Source organism: Gallinula chloropus (genome assembly GCF_964237585.1).
Source record: "Gallinula chloropus genome assembly, chromosome: 13".
Taxonomy (NCBI): Eukaryota; Metazoa; Chordata; class Aves; order Gruiformes; family Rallidae; genus Gallinula; species Gallinula chloropus.
Window position 1 is genome coordinate 6,958,430 of NC_140098.1, and position 15,992 is coordinate 6,974,421.

Consider the following 15,992-nt stretch of genomic DNA (forward strand, 5'->3'; position numbering starts at 1 on the left):
GCTGTTTTATCTAACTCTAGTGGCTATTTTAGCATTTTGCAAGGAAAAAAAAAAAAGAGACCTTAAAAACACATACTGAAAAGAACAGAACATCTTGGAAGAGGGAAATAAAACTAATAATCTAATATACATGTACATAAGTCATAAAATATACATACAGCTGCAAACACTATGTATGCCGTGCTCATGGTATCGGTAATTACACACTGCATGGCAGACAAATAATAGATTTCTAGTCCTGATTCATGATCATTTAATCCAACTGTGTGCATACTCCAGACCATAGATCCTGCAGTTAATTCCTGCATCTACCCTACCACTTTTACTTGATCTCTACAAAGCAAAGGTGTTAATTATTAAAAAGCAGAAACTTTTTCCTTTTTTTAATGCTGCATATGAGACTAAATGAGAGATTTGGACAAAAGTCTGGGAAAGATATGACCTGTCACCTGACAAAACTTGCGAAAATGCCTCAGGACAACAGAGGCACTTTGAACCCCATGGCACACTGGCTCTTCATCAACAGGTAAACAGTGCAAAGACAAAAGCAAATACATAGAATTACTTCTGTTGGCAAGGAAAATAGTATAGAAATGCTAGAGTCTTATGAGCATGCCAAGACTTTGGCTGTTTTGGCAAAGATGGCAAGAAAAGGCAAGGGTAGAGTATAAAGACAGATTTTCATATTTTTAAGTTGCGTAGACCAAATGGATTCCATCCTAAAGTACTTCAGTTGACAAGAAATCTAGTTGTTGTAAGCTCTGAGAATCTACAAAAGACAAAGCAAGTGCCAGAAGACTGAAAAAGGGGAAATGAGCAACTGGTCTTCCAAAAGGGAACTTGGGGAAGGCATTAAACAGTTTCATTTCAGCTCTATAAAAAAAAAGGGGGGGGGGGAACAAAAATCACCACCAAACCAAATAAACCCCTCCCAAAACAATCAACAAACACCTTAAGTTAAAAAGCAATTATATTGCAGGCAATATTGATTTTTTCAAAAACAAACCAAGTCAAACTAACTTAATTTTCCTCTATCACAGGGCACAAGAGCTTCTAGATATTGGGTATCAGGTTCCCTGTAACTTGTCTGTAGGAGGCTTTTGATAGCATTTCGTGTGACAGTCCTAAGCAAGCTTGGAAACCAGATGAAGATAAAACTATTGCACAGTAGGAAAGAAAACGGTCGAAAAATCCCACTCAGAGAAGGGTTATTAACATTACCTCAAGAACACACCAGAAAGATTTTACTGAAGCCTGTTCAGTAATTTTGTGAATCTTGGATGATGGAATATGCACTTTGCTTATGCTACAAAGCTAGAGTCATGCTGTGATTCAGGTTTAGAATTCAGAATGAGAGTATGAAATGTTCCAAGTGCTCTCTATAGGATATAAATGTTTCTAAGTCCAAGGAATGATGCAGAGACTGGAATAACCCATGGCCACTAAAAGGAGGAGACAGTGGTTAAGCATGTGGCCTAATTACTGAGACTGTAAGTCTTGCTTAGACTTACACTGTACTTCTGCTTGGACTTTAAAAATCCATCACAAGATCTATCACAAGCAGAACATAGGTTAACAGAGTAATGAGAGGCAAGTATCCTACTACAGTATGTGAAAAGAAGGCAGTAGAACCTTTCCATTCTATACAGATTAATGAAGTCTCAGCAGGAAAACTCTAGCACAACAATTAGGTGCCATGCTTAAAGAAGCAGGTGGACCAACTGGAAAGATTCAAGAAACTGGTCTATATTCTGTGGCAAGAGGTTAAGGCAGTTTATGCCACATTGCAACAGTTAATAAGTAAAAGCATTAGCCCAGGTTACATTTTTCTCAGCTTTTGCCAAAGATTAGTTCAAAACTATTTGTAAAAGGCAGATATAAAACACATACCTCTGTAAAAACAAAAATCGTTTAAAAGCTCATCTCAGTGAAGACCTTCCTGCAGTCAATTCTTGCATTTTTGGGACATTAGTATCATTTTTATTAGCTAAAATATATGTATTGCTTATTACTGGTCTTGAATGGAAGAGCTAACTCAACGTCGTGCCAGTTTACCAGATCAATTATCATCTTGTACAGTCTATTCCTGTGCACTCCATTAATACATTTCTTTAGCTCAGGACAAAACTCCCTCACTATGAAAGACAAAAACGCTGACTTCATTAGGTTAAACTATTTGTAAACCTGTAAAAAACCCAATTAATTTGTATTTTGAATATATGTCACAGCAGAATTAAAAGGTATTGCATATAAGCATTTTACTGCTTGCAAACCCTAATGACACCTTGATTAACACAGCAATTGATGGTAAGGGAGCCAAGCAGCCTCGATGGGCCGTACACAGCAACATCGTGACTTATGGCTTTATATTTTTAAATTGGCCTCTCCAGCACGATCTGATAAATCAACACACAAGTCATTAAATGGTTCATTATCCCAGTAATATGATTCATTCTCTCTGCCAGGAAACACAAGAGATGATAGGCATCTTCTACTTGCAACCATGACTGTCCATCAATATAACAGATTAACTGTACGGGGGAGTTCAGTTTGGTCTAGAGGTCAATGGGATGCTTCACGTGGTAATTTTTCTTCTGCAAGACTTGACCTCTTCACAGAAAAAAAAAAGTGAGGATGAAGAAGAGAAGAACATGATTATACTGCTGTGTAGACAGCTTTTAAAAATAAAACAACCATTAAGTATAAAAAGAGCCACAAGAAGAAAAAGAAACAGAGCTGACAGGTACCTTGCTAGCTATTTTCACACATTTAGTTAACAGATGAATGTTTGGTGGATTCTTTCTTTCTTAGGAAAGTAGAACTTAGATGTAGTTTTAAAAGGTAAATAATTCTGGTATTATCTGAACATGGTCACTTAGACACATTTGCCCTTAGTCACCATCATTGAAGCCTGACACAATCAATAGTCTGTGCTTAGACAAGGCCAAAAACTAAAAGCCTTGGCAACATCCTACAGATCAAGCTGAGCTATACCAGCAGTTTTAAAGGTACAAGCTAACATTTAATGTTAATTTATTCTTAACACGTGCTAGCAGTTCCTTTCCTATAGTTAACATTTAATCAAGGAAAAGTCTAATAGTATTCTGATAGTTTTAAATGTCTGTTTACTCTAGTATGAGTACACTAAACATACTTCTAAATAAAAACACACGCATAAAAATTAACTGATTCAAGAGAAAGAGCACAGCAACCCTACATACCAACTACATAAAGGAAAAATACATTTGAATTTTAGAGAGAACAGTGCCCAAATGGGCATTTGAGTAACTGCTCTACCATGACAGAAACAAATATCACTTTCTTTATTATGCATTCATATCTCAGATTGTTGGAAAGGTCTGGACAGCCATAGCAATACCACCATATAGCATATTTCTTATTGAAAACAAATCTCACCTTTTACTACCACATTGCTAAGCCTTGAGACAAAAGGTATTTTCACATATTCACACAGTTGCTGTGATATCAGAGTGTATATGTATATGCATATATTCAAACTTTTATTTTCAATATATGTATACACATATACATATCCCTCTTGTTTCTGAATGAAAAATTTGAATTCAGATACACTTGTCAAGACTCAACAGTTATACTTAACTTTGTCTGAATAAGAATTACTAGATAAAGTAAGTTTCTGTCAGCATGCTGAAGATCACGCAACATCCCTGTAAGGATAAGAGGTTTTAAAGAAAAAATTCTGGCCTAAACTAATATACAGTAAGAAAAATTATATGATCATTAATTCAGAGAAACAATAAATAGAAGCAAATGTGCATTCCTACCTCCAGTGACTCACAATACACCAACATCTATGACTTCTTTTTTAGAAAAACTCACTTATTTCTACAAAGATTGTGTCTTTATCCTTAAACACAGTAGCTTAAGGTTTGTCTTCAATAACCAAAAGGAGTTTTATATTACAATTGCAATTAAATTTTTACTTCTAATTTTTTTTTTCTGGTGCCTTAAAGAACAAACAACAGCAAAAACATAAAAACTTGCTGGATGGTACTTAGAGGAGATGTGAAAGACAAGGTTTTCCTAAAGATAGCAAATAATTGTGCAAAACTATAACATGAGCCAAGATTTAGGTTCATTTTCTATCCAGGATAAACCCAAATGTTGCACCAGAATCTTTGGCTGGAACTTTCTACACCAAATTAGATACAGTGAGATGCAAAGGATATTTATGCAAATTATTACATGGCAACGGTGGTCCTTATATAAATTACTTCATATACCTACAACAGGGAGCAGATCTGTTCCTTGAAGTCAAAGCACTATTAAATTTACAGACTGTGAACATTCCACACAAAACATCACTTAAATACAGTCTTCATCGTACCCTTAACTACAAGCCAGAGAGATGAGGGTTTCAAACACAACTTAGAAAAGTATTTGTGTACTTATGAAAAGAATCCAATTTTCTGAAAGTCAAAAGCCCAGGCATTGTCACTAATGCCAGCTGCACTTACAAGACAGATTTGAGAAATCAGTTACACAGATTTCTAGGTGTCAGCTAGCACGCGTCTTTCAAGAGGTGAAGTATAAACTGGCCAGAGCAGCAGAATGGCACGCTTCAATATCTGGCAAACACAAATAGATTGTGTAGTTTGGCTTTGAGGCTTAACAGAACCGCAGCTCTTGCTGCCCACAAAGTCTTAAGAAATATCTGCTCCAAGGACATTGTTTAAAGAAATCAGAGTCTGGCTGGACCCTCTGGGAGTTTAGAAACATGTGGAGGTTAACAAACTCACCCACTGACTGAAATATGACAAGGTCCAATTTCAAGCTCTTAGTTGAAAGCACCTTGACTTAAAATAAGGAGATTTTGGCTGGCATTACCTGCAGAAAATGTGACAGAAGCTCTTTCCTGTTACTGACAAACACAAGAGTAAGACACTCCCTGAAGCTCCCCAAGGAGGTGAATGGCATGGAACGTGGCACATTTAAGAGCTGGCAGTTAGACACCATTCACACACTGTCCATTCATCATGTTGATTAATAAGAACATAACGTAATGTTCAAAATATGGCTCCATTTTCTAACCAGTAAATGGAGACCTCCATTCGACATTAAAGTTCTCTGGCTAACAAACAACATTCTAGATTTATCACCATTTACATCAAGAGAATTCATTTTTCCTAATTTACTTTACGTTTCTTTGTTGCTAGAGCACAACACATTTGGGAGGCAGTAGAAAGATTCTTTGCTATTTCAAGTTATTGATCAGAAATAAGCATGGCTCAGAATGATTTAATCTCAAAATGATGCATTATTTTCACAACTATTTCAACTCCATAAAAACAAGTAATTAGGACTTAATACTTGGAAGAAATTTTTTTCCACTTAAAATTGTGGCAAAAATAGATACTAAACAAGAAAAAAAGAATACCATGCTCCTAAAGTAACTTAGAACTTCCCATTTATGTGGCATAAATGAAGGAAAGACAGGGAAAAACTAAAAAGAAAGGGAGAAAATGCAATGTATGGGCCTAAAACTGTTTCCCTTTAATCTGGACATCTCCCCGTCATTTACACCCTCATATTATTTAGTAGGTTATCAAAAATAAAAGAAAACATAAGGAAGCTTTTCCAATTTTCAGCAATTGTTAGTTTTGCTTTATATAAAATGTTTATATAAATAAGCTTATACAAAAGGTTTACATAAAACCTTTTCCAGATGTTTAAGGCAAGAAAACATCTTCACTTCTGCTTGGCTGAACACTCCTGGAGTGCTGCTAGAACACGGATCATTTTGCAGAACTACGAACAGTCCTCAGCTGATGCTGGTCTCAGCTGACATGCAAATTCCTGGCAAAAAATAAACTTTTGTGATTAAAAAAAAAAAAAGGAGCATTTGGCTAGATAACAATTGAGTCACAAATTTCATTGTTATGAAGATTTACAATTAAATTCTGACCTCTCTCCACTAAGTAACAGAACTATCACACTCAGTGGGTGGGACCAGCTCACTACATTCTGCCAAAAATTCCTTGCACCAGGTGCAAGGGAGAGCAGTTATCCCACAGAACAGCCACTGGCCCTTGAGAAATGTTCAAACAGCAGTTACAGCTGTTAAAATTCTTCTGGAAAAAAGTTAGCTCCTCAGTGAGACTTACTTTTTTGGGGAATAGTGATTACAGAGAATTACAAGCATCCAAGCACAGGTTTAACAAAGACAAACCTGTTCAGAAGCTCTTTCCCAGATCCGCACAATAAACAATACAGATACAACCTATTTTTCTTCTATCATGAAGTCTTGCAAAGACCATTTCTGGTCAAGGTTATTTGGGCAACTTCATTGCTAAAAACTGAAAAGATGCCCCCGTACTTCCCTAATTCTCTAAGATACACTACACTGTCTGCTGACTTCCTTATTTTCCTGATGGGTTACACTCCCAGGCAGACTGGGGGCTTTCCCCAGAAAACTAAAGCAAATACAGTCTCTCCCATGGAGACACCACAGGACTTTTACAAGCAGCTTTTGCAAATGACTACTTAACCAGAGATCGTTTTACACAGGGCACTAACATCAATTATGAACTTGGATGCGTAGAACTAAGGTGCAATAGGAGCCTTTCTGCTTCTGTTCTCATGACACCTCTATTCTAGAGCACTTCATTAGGAAAAGGGAGGAAAGTTGTTCACATCTGGGTTTTTTTGCCCCTCCCTGGGAGAACTCACTTGTTCTTAATTTAACAACATAACTGCTTTAAAAACAGTCAAACTTGCAAAGGCTTCCCATTCCAGCCAGCTGACTGGGCAAAGTTAATTTGTGTACCTCTTCACTGTTCATAAAAGTTTTGTCTGTTGGGTTTTGGGTTTTTTTATTTTCCATCATACACTATACTATTCTATTCCTTGGATTTTATGTCAACTATACTGTGCACTTTAGGTTTGTGAAAAAAAAGCATATGCTGTGAGGTTTTAATTTCAAATGTCAGTACATTCTACACAGTCCTGCACTTCCACAAAAGCATTGATTTCAACTTTATCCCATCTCAGTATGTGTTCCCTAGGAATTAAATGGAAGTGACAGCATCTGAATTGGTTGTAGATAATATATTCAGAGTGGGTTTACACAAGCTAGTACTATGTGTAATTAATACATGTCTCAACAGAGAGATTTGCCTTTCAAGATTCAGTTACAGACAGAGTGACCTATGGCATATTTTTCCAAATCTGTTTTCCTACAACTGGGAAAAAAATATGTCTAAAAGCAACAAAATATGATCTATTCTTCCAGAGCAGAGATATTAACTTTCTCTGACTAAATTGCATGAAGTGAAAAAATTAGCACAAGATTAACATTTTTTAAGGACTCCTAACATGCAAAATTATTTTATTGAAATTGAGAGCAATTAGCTTTGTCTCTTCATGTGGTGCTAGTGGTGGAGAACCTCAGAGGGATTGATACTCCAGCCCCAACAGTTAATCAAGATTCAGGTGCATATTAGAAGTAGTAAAAAGAATAAATGCAGGAATAATATCTTGGAAAAGATTTTTCCTCCTGTCCTCCCAGGCCGAGTTTGAACCATTTCTTTCAGACTTACAGCAAAAAAAGATAAATCTTGGTTTAGTGATACTCAAGAGCAGAGAGTGGGTAGGTGGTGTAATCTTCATAAAACTCAATGTACACGGGGAAAACGGAGAAATTCAGGATTAATGGAAGTTACAAATGGGTCAAGTTGAAGATCTTCTAATTTTTTGCTATCATCTAGTTAATTCTTACATTTTTCTGATTTTGCGTTGTCTTTGCCAATGCAAAGTTTTAATACAACAAGAAGGGAGAACAAGTACATTAGTATTCAAAATCATATACTATTTAAATAAGAGAAATGTTTGTGAAGTTTCAGATCTTAACATTCAACATTTATCTATATGGGTTATGGAGTTTAATGCTGACATATACGGAATTTCACTAGTCAGATGATTTCTTCCAATATGACTGTCTTTTCTAATCAGGATATGTAGTCCTGCATGTGTTTTCAGTAAATATTGGCAAGTACCAAATGCACTATAAATAATTACACAGAACACCTTCCAAAAATATTGACATTCAAAGTGACACAGTGTTGAATTCCAGAGGTCTGGAGTTTTTTAACCCAATGTACAATAGTTAACTACGTATGAAGAGCAGAGAAAAGAACAAGTTAGATTATATACTAGATCAGCTATTTTAATAGTGATTTAACCTGAAACCTATTGTTTTACAAAGTTCTCACCAAACTAGAAACATAACCTCACAAAGATAAGCAGTTTCCAAGTGCAACCACTCCACATACAAAACAATTTAGTGTTACTATAGCAACATATTCACATTTCTAGACCTCCATGCTTATTTAAACTGTGAATCGTAACACTGCCTGAGTGTAGTTCCGCATAAATACACAGCAGTGGAGCAACATCACTCCCACAGAAGCCAACAGATACGGTTCTGAAAGCAGAGTTTGGCAAGGGAAAGTCTGCCCCTGCTTGCACGTGTCTGCAATGTGTTCACGATACAGGCTTACAAACCACAAAAACCGAGGCAACTCAACGTCTTTCCACTTTCTAAGTGCTGCTTGATGAAACAGCAACAAGAACCAGCACACTGATCCCCTTGCATACACATGCTTATAGTATGTGTGCGTGCATGCCTAAGTTCTGGGGTAGCTGGACAAACCGTAATTGGAAGGCTAACATCTCACTTAAGAGTGAACATAACTATCTTTAGAAGGAAATCGCTTAAAATCAGTCATGTTTGTTTGTGTTTTGTCCTTACTGATGGAGTTTGTACGCTGATAACGGGGAAGTTTTATACCAGAGTGCCTTCTAGTGGTTAAGAAACCACAAACCTCAGTCTGAAAGAGAACTCCTAACGTGTACCAACTATTCAGTAAGTGAATCAACACCAAAAAAAAAAAAAAAAAATCACAGATGTCTTATTGAAAATACTTGTTGCATGTCAGAACCACGGTTTTCCGTGGTGATGCAGACTGTAAAAATAAAAACAGAATTTAACAATGAAAAGATATTATTTGCCAAATGGATACGCAATAAAACAACAGATAATCAATACACTGTTCATCTCTGGGAATATACTTGACCTGGATTGCAGGTTTATGCAGATGGTAAAAATTCTCAATATCATGAGGGTTAATTTAATTGAACAATTCTATTAGAAGTATTTATCAGGATAAGTTTTAACCGGACCAGCCACATGTCAAAAGTTTACATACTGAATCATTTAAATAAGTTTTTAAAAGACATCAGAGAAGTTTATTCTCAGATCTGCTTAACAGCTTTCAGTCAGCCACCTGTCAACACAGTAGCTCAACATCTAATAGACCAATTTTCTTTTTTACATCAGAAAATAAAATCTCACTGGTGAACCACACATGTAACAACAGCCCATTCTTGTTATTGTAAACATACATCTAAACTCCTGTTTGTTTAGCTCTTTCCTAGGAAAAGGAAGCATGAGGTAGTGATTGGATACTGTTAGCTCCTATTTGGAAACTCAGTGTAGGAGACCTAATTATTGAAAAGAGAATAAAGATAGACCACCACCTGATGTAGCTCATAACCAAGTCCAGGCTGTAACACTGAGCAGACTACAGAACAACACTAAGAATCAGACCACTACAGAAAAAAACACACAAAAAGTACTTCTGTAAGAACTTCCTTCGGCATACCAAGCACTATTAACCTTGTAATCAGACCTTAGGAGTTTACAAAAGTAAATATCACAAACAAATAAACAACAGTCACACCTGGAAATTCCCTGAGGTATAGAACTATCTGAAAAGTGTAGGAAAGAAACTGTCAGTGTTCAAAGGATCACTGCATTTCTTTCAACCTTAGGTCTAAAGTGGTTTTCAGAGACTGTGCATTAAGTTATACACAAACTGCAGGTGTAGATCCCTGGCTGCTGCGTTTAATGTGCTTTCATTAATGGCAGTAGGCTTCAAATCAATGCTTCAGCTTGGACTGTTATAGTAAGAAATGGAAACTATGGTGAGGGAAATGGTGAGGGAGGGAAGGGAACTGTCTGTTCAGAGATTTGTGCATCGTCACCCGACCTCTGGGCAGGCTCACCAACACCATATTGCACTGAAGTCACTCCTCCAAATACATTTTTCTTTTCCAGAAGAACAATAGGCCAGTGTAAGGAGCATGGTGGGAACTGTACCACATCCAAGGAAAACAATGCTACGCACCAAACTGAATGTTTTGTAAGCACTTCAGTAGAGATGATTAATGGTTACAGAACATCTAGGGAGAGGGCTTCCTTCAAACTCGGGTTACGTTATTCATAGTCAACAAGACTCAAAGCCAATTGCAAATTAATCTCTACAGACAACAGATTAAGGATCCGCACTCTCCCCAAGCCGCTTCTGTGGCTAGCAAGTTATCACACACACATCGCTGACGGTTATCTAGAGCCCACAAGTAAGCTCTGCCATTAACTTACTTACATCTCTTGAAATGTAATGCAGGGACCTGCGCGTGTTCACTGAGAAGCGTGAACATCAGCTGAGGCATCGGTCCTGCGGTGCGCCCGGGTGACCTGGCGCAAGCCGCCCAGCCAGGGAAGATGAGGAGCTTTCCCTCCCTCCCGCCAGCCCTGCGCGCCCCTCAGCGCTCCCTCTCACGGGCTCCCGCCAGCCCCAGTGCACGCCCCGGCGCGTACCTCAGGCTTCCCGCGGCCGCAGCGCGCAGCCCCACCCGCGGCGCCCGCTCGCGCCGGGAACGTTCTAGAAGCCGCACGCGCGCTGCGCGGCCGCCCTAACGGCTCTGAGGGCGCGAGCCAGCACGCGCCTACCGCCCGCCACTCGCGAGGAGAGGGCAGCCGCTGGCTCGTGCCGGCACCGCCCACGCCACCACAGCTCTCCCCGGGCACCGCCCGTGTGAGGCGGCAGCCGCCCGCCCCCGCAGCCCGGGCTTCATCAAGGCTCGGGGCAGCTGGCAGCGTTTGGAGTAGGCGGCCTCCCAACCGCGCTGGGTGTGTCCTCAGGGGTGCGATACAGGTGTCCGCCTGTGTGGATGTGGTGACGCTGGCGGCGTTGGCATCTCTGGTGTCAGCAGGACGTGGTCCCTGCCGAACAAGACAGCGAGGGTGTCTGTGGGATTCACCTCCAGCTCTCCAGTCCGACAACCTGTGTCTTCTCACCACCTGAGTCACTCCTCAGGCACCTGTATAGTAAACGATATTGTTAATTTCACCACAACCCAGTGCAGAAGTCACACAGTTAATTGCGTACATAGTTACATAGTAACTGCCAGGCAACTAAATGTCTTTAAATAAGTTGCAGTCCAGCTCAGCGCAGCTGCATTGGAACTACAAACCAGGGCAGCTCTTTGACCATTTGGCAGCACTTGTGTGCACAGGCCTGGACCTCAGCAACATCCTCGTGCAGCAGCTGAACTGTCTATATCATGCCATTCCTTCTCCACAACTAGTCCTCTCTCATCTAAAAGCACTGTCCAGCAAATCCAGAAATGCAAGAAGTTCTCAGGACATAAATGTTCCTGCATCCCTTCCTGGCATGCGTAGTGCTGTACCTATGAAAATAGTTGTCCGTTTCAGGTTGGCTTTGCTTGGCACACAAGGCCAGGGGAAATTTTCTTCGAGAAGAAAAGACAGAGTTTGTTGTACTGGAGGAAGTAATGGAATGGTATACAGCACAAACTACAAAAATAACTTCTGAACTGTCTATAATTATGGAAATATAAGGAGTATTTAATCAAGTCGGAAAGTTTCAACCAGGCAGTGCATGGATTTGGCAAACATTTCGCTGGCACAAATAAATTCATCTTTTCAGAGCTTCAGTGAAGAGGAACAGCATTGCTACAGCTGAAGGAACTCCCCAAAGTTTCTGGGCTGAGTGGAATGTGCATTTCCTGCATCACTGCAGAAGAAAACGGTCTAGGTCAGTTAAAATGGACAAAAAGTAATGTTGGTCTGCTTTACAAAAGTAGCTGATGAAATCCCAGCTTTATGGTTCTGCTGTTTATCAACATTTTTTGTCAAATTGCTTCATAAATAGTCTTACTTGCCTCTTGAAATGAGCAAAAGCTCATACTGCTGCAGGTAGTGAATCAAGGGAATGAATATCCTTTTCTGATTGCTATCAGGTAGACAGCAGTTTAGTAGCACACTTAAGCTTTAAAGAGCAAGCTTAAATCTTACAGGAGACAATTACATCCTTTGCTAAATTTAAACTGAAGAAAATGGTTGTAGTACCTTTAACAGGCTCATTGTTATGTTCAGAAGTAAGATAAAAAGTAAAAGGTAATAATGCCACAGCCGGGACACAGAAGTACATCAGGCAAATACAAATTACCAACTGAATAGAAGTGTGGTACATTAAAAAACATACTTTCTTTTTTTCCTTTAGCTCACACTTGGAACAGTGGGTCACCCTGTGTATTTCAGGAAAGAGCAACATTTTTTAAGTATCCTTTGCTACATAGTAGCCATAAGTCTTGGGGTTTGTATCCTTACCCTAGTTTTCACCATTCTTTTTATAACAGGGAGGATTTCCAGAAGAAACCAGGACCTGGGCAAAATTACTCACTGTTATTTAGAATTGCATTTAATTTTTCAAACTCAAAGAAGATTCACCCAATCTAAAGAAGCCACAAATGTCTGACCAACTATACCTGCAATTATGGAGTAAGGGTAGGATTTTAGTTTCAAACAATATACTGTATTTCACTGACAAATTAAGAATATTGGTTGAAAAAATACATACAAACTGGGATGCTATCAGCAAATCAGAAAACAACTGGAGTGTGGATTTTCTAAAATCTAAACCAAAAGTATAAATACCTCTGTGTGCTTTTCCTTCCAATGCCTATTTTCTTCTCTTAAAATATATATATATATATATATACAAAATTTACATGTACTTGAAAGGGAGATATAAAGGCAATGGAATTCTTTCTGTAGCGTCAGATACCCTTCATGATTTCGTTATTCTTTCAAAAATCTTTTATTTAGGGTAAAATCTGAAAGCAACCAGCTACAGGGAAGTCTTGTTCTACTTTAAAAGCCAAACACAATTGGAAAGTCAAACAAAATCCAAAGTATTTCCCTCCCAAAGAGTTTTTCCTAGTGCATTCACACAAGCGTTTGCACCGTATTTTGTAAACAGAATTTGACAATGACAGAAAATACAATCATATATAATTTTACAGAGTAATGTAGTCAGCATTATGTAAACTTTTAAGATACTCCTCTTCCCTTCAGATATTAAAATAGAAGTTCATCGAAGTCCATCATCTGAAAATTACTACTCACCTAAGAGATTTTGTAAGAACAGACTCACAGTGTTGCTTCACCAGGGTTTTGGCATATGTAAGACTAGAATTTGGCCTATGGGAAGTGTTAAACTAATTTATATTACAGAGGACTAGTGACACAGAAAATGAAAACAGATGCAATATCCATTAAAAAAGCTCTCTCATGAATATTCAAGATTTTATTTTAAGTAATAGTGCATGTTATCTTACTAAAAAAAGATATTCAACATTATCAGCAGATAAGTAGGAGTGGAGCACAGTGTAAAACTGTGATGTGAGGAAAGGCAGGAAGAAATTCTATTTACAAAGAGAAATCTGTATATCTTTGGTTTGGGTACATGCATTATGAAACAGTTTTATAATTCTGCCTACATATTAATGGCCTAAATGCATCCAGAGCAGCTGTTGGCCAGGACTTGCAAAACCTCATTTTCCAAAGGTTTAAAAATCAGAAAATTTTTTTCTTCCTACAGATACATAGTACACATCCGAACCAGAGGAGCACCTGCGCTCAAATTCTGAAGGAAATTAGCTGTGAAGCAAATTCCTATTTTGTTAATGGTCCTGATTGTTCATATTTGCTTTTGACCTCGGAGAGAGATGCCCTCAGAGGCAGCAATAAAGGTTGTCATTATTGGCTTTCAACAAAAATATCCAAATTGTTTCCATGAATGTCTGTTTCATGCTGGACAAAGTGGAAAAGGGCGAAAAAGTAACTTTACTTGTGAGTGGCCAGTTACCACCCTGCTATAACTGGGATGGCTTCAGAGTGCATCTGTATTGTGCAAGTAGTGGCTCAGCACTGCACTACTCAAACTCACCTCATATTCAAACCAGGGCAGATCTGGGGCTGTTGCAGAACAAAGCCCCATGCAACCCCTTTCAGCAATGTGAACAGGCCAGGGAAAGCCCTGGATAAGTCCAAATACTCATGTTCCATAATTTCTTGTTAAGACCCCACAGAATTAAAATACAGGTGTCTTCTGAATGTCATGTAGATGTGTGGGTTACAGCTCAGGGAGTGATGGGCAATTACTTGGCCCATCATCTATAATTGGTGATGTGGGCCTAGAGAATATTCTAACACCCTCACATCCTGTTGGAAACCTTGGTGCTGTGAAGAGCTCGTGCTACATCCATGTTCCATGACTGAATCTTGCAAACAGTCCATTCCCACAACAGGTCTAAACCACTTAACTGTGGGAGCACAAGAGGACGCATTTCTCCCAGACCTATTTCACATCCATTATTCAACAGTATGTTTTCCTCTTTCCATAACAAACATAGCTGAAAGTTTCCACATTGAAGGCTGTGTGGAGTGGTTCCCTAGAGAATGCTGGGCACTTTATGACAGACTGACATAGGGGCACACAGGATAATCAGCAACAGAGCTGAACTAGAGTATCTTTAATTATGAATTCCTGGTTGCAGTTTATCTCCACTGACCCACATGTCAGAGATCTGGCCACAGCCCTAGCTCATGAGAAAGTTTTGTAGTGACAGGAAACAAATACGATGACAGTCAGCTGTTCATGCCCCTTGGAGAGAAAGTGAAAACAAGCTGTATAGAATTCCACATCATCAGGCACTCCTGCAGCTAGACTGTTCCAGAAAAGCCTCTTTGAATTTTATCACTGCAGCTATTTATCAAATGTAACAGAAGTAAACAACAAGGCAAACAAATTCCAAACAAACAACTGGCACAGAAAGATTTTGCTAATCCCTTCAAGTTTTCAGTTATTGCTGTTTTCAGAAGGAACACAGAACTCCTGAGGACACTACGGCTTGGCACATTTCATATAAAGCAAATAATTGCCCCACAAATAGATTTTTCAGGTTATGAGATCTCTATCCATAGAGCTTTTCTGTTTTTCTTTGGGAAGCAGGAATGATTTTTTTTTTTTTTTTCTGGATGAGATTTCACAATCTTTAACTTTTCAGCAACCTGTTCAGCTCCCAAAGCCTAGGAATGAGGGAGAAAGAAAAGACATTGTCAGAATTGCTTTGCATTTTGTTCACTATTTGAGGGAAGCAGGATAAGAAAATAGTATAAAACACTTTTGACTCTTTTACTGCAGAATTCATCACAACTGGCAGAGAATCCATCTGTTCAGTGTAACACCAGTGTATTTGCCGTTCTCTCAGCTGATCACTAAAGATGTTACTTATTTGTGTTTTCACGGTCCTCTGCACATACAAAGTGTTCATCTGTGTCTCCATTAATTAACATCACATTACCAAAGAGAAATGCAGCTTCTCGGTAGAGTGCAACTTACTCCCACATTACACATTATTCCACAAATTTAGTCACATAACAAAGACCTAGCTGTGATGATGATGCATAAAACCAGGGAACCTTGCCAAACAGGGTGCCAAGCAGCCTTCTCTACTTGGCTTGTCTCTGAGGTAAGCAATGCGGAGTAAGTCAGAGATTTGTCTATTTCCACAGAGGAAATACAGTTCTCTGATTTAGTTTTGCTCCCTCAAATGGTAGATATGCAGTTCCAGATTTTAAGCTGGCAAGGTTATTTGGTAAGGAACATGCATTAATCTCCATCTCCAGGTTCAACAAAAAGCACCCATGACAGAGTTACATTTTTTCACTTGCAGGGTATCTAAAACTTGCAGTGAAAATCTTGTTCTGTTTGTTTTTAAAGTCAAGACAAAATAAGTAT